Consider the following 2,500-nt stretch of genomic DNA (forward strand, 5'->3'; position numbering starts at 1 on the left):
TTATTCTTAATCTAGATATTAATCATTGGCACCGTCGTTCAATTAGTTCATTATGCATGTTGCATAAGATTTTTCATAACTCTGACCATCCTTTACATTCAGATCTCCCTGGACAGTTCTATCCTGTTTGTAATACCAGGCAGGCTTTTAATTCTAATAGTCAGGACTTCTTCATCATGAGGCGCAATACTACACAGTATTCTATAAGTTTTATTCCAGCTGTTACCAAGTTGTGGAATGATCTTCCTAATCGGGTAGTTGAATCAGTAGAACTTCAAAAGTTCAAAGTTGGAGCAAATGTATTTTTGTTGACCAGGCTAACATGAGTCTTTTTATAGTTTATATATGACATATCTGTTCTTGAAGTTGTTAATAGTTTATATAGGACATATCTCTGTTATGACGTTGTTACTGTTTTTAGAATGATTCATTGCTATTTTTTTTCTCATCTTCTATTCATTTCCTTATTTCCTTTCCTCACTGCGTTATTTTTCCCTATTGGAGCCCTTGGGCTTATAGCATCTTGCTTTTCCAATTAGGGTTGTAGCTTTAGTAGTAATAATATAAATAATCATATGTGCATATGGTCAGTCTAGGATATTGTTCTGTCCTTTACCGTTGCCACGTATGAGCTACCTTTAAACATGGAGAATTATAAGTTTGTATATTTTTTTTAGTTTTAATGCATCCATACCTAAACTTATTTGATTGTAAAAAGGAAATTTATCTCTTTATCCTACAAAGGTACATGAAATTTCCATTGGATAGAACCACTCCTGCTTTTCCCAAAATAAACGGATCTCTGTTGTATCAGAGAAAAATGATAACGATGGGAAGCATCACTGGTGCTATGTTTCGACACCGAAAACGTATAAAATCACTACCCAAATGCATTTACGTATTTAATAAAAGAGCAAAGTGAAAATGAAATGGCTTTTATCAACGTGAAAATCCTCATTCCCCTTTCGGACTAGGCATTTTATTCTTTTTAAAAAGGATTTTCTTTTGCATCCTTTGTTATCCTTTCCCGATATATTTTCCCATTATGTCTCGAATGAAATGCTTTTATAAAATCTTAATTTGAATTTTGTATTTGAATAGAAGGTAAAACTTAAAATGAATGTAAGTTATTTTAAATGAAAACATCGAAAAGTGTTTAGATTTAAAGTTATAATTTAAAGCCATGGAAATCTTTTTTTTTCTTTTTTAATTATTCGATATTACTTGATACCGATCAATAAACTACCCAAACTGAATTTATTCACAATTGCCAGCGAATCTTACATAAATATATAAGCAAATAATGATAAAAAGTAATTCAAATTTTTATCGAAACACATATGTTTGTTTAAGGGACACCTAATGATGGAATAAATTTACCTAAACAATACCTCAAGTTCAAAACTATCCTTATACATACACGCACGTACGAACACACAGACACACACATATATATATATATATATATATATATATATATATATATATATATATATATATATATATATATATATATATATATATATATGTATGTATGTATATTTATTAATCTATTCATTTATTTATCCCTTTCTGTGTGGCAATACGTTTACTTGGAAGAGGGGTTTGCGTATCGCCATGATCAGCAAAGCTGTACTTGTCGGGGCCACCCATACTTGGTTAGTTTTCTGTGGGTGATCAGACGAGAATCTTCCACCATCCTCAATCAGCACTAACAGCGTGGTGTTGAGAACTGACCAAAATCCAAGCATGAATTGACATTTCTGAGTCCTTTGTCCTGTTTTTGACCAAAAACGGCTGCATTTGTTGTTGTTGTTGTTGTTATTGTTGTTGAATATATTGTGAGTGTAAGTTTGTTTATATTATATGTATATGCACATATTCTTGCATGTATAGTGTATATACATATGTATATTTTTTCGAGTTTATGTTTATATCTATTTTTACAAAGATACTTTTGCAAAGACAACTTATATCAATAGACATAAATAACAACATTGGAGCAACCTAATATTTCAGACGTTTATCTGTGTTTGTCAGTATCAAACAAAAGAGCTTCCTGATTATTGAGAAATACACTTCAGGGGAAAATCCCTTCTTACCATCTCGCGGAAGAAAACTGCAAAAGATTTGCCACAAACAGATGCCAAAACCTTCCTCCCAAAGATGTTGGGAGAATGGAGGTTGGAATTGCATGAATAGAAATTGCTGATCAAATTTGTTCCAAGGTGAGAAAATAGGCAGGGGCCATTACAATAAACTCTCATTGAAACTGTTTACCTGACATTGCTTTGGTTGAAAGAAAATTCTACATATTGCGAACTTTTTCAAAGCAAATATCCATTCAAAGTTGATTTTACTCTCTCACTAAATACCAATATTGGATGTCTTTTTTTTTATTAAAAGTAAATTATATTTTTTAAATATACGTTATGCTATCTAACAATTTGCTGCTATGTTCATATTTCTGACCCAATGACCAAAGATCTTGTAACGCCAA

The sequence above is a fragment of the Palaemon carinicauda genome, chromosome 14 (assembly GCF_036898095.1).
Source record: "Palaemon carinicauda isolate YSFRI2023 chromosome 14, ASM3689809v2, whole genome shotgun sequence".
Classification (NCBI taxonomy): Eukaryota; Metazoa; Arthropoda; class Malacostraca; order Decapoda; family Palaemonidae; genus Palaemon; species Palaemon carinicauda.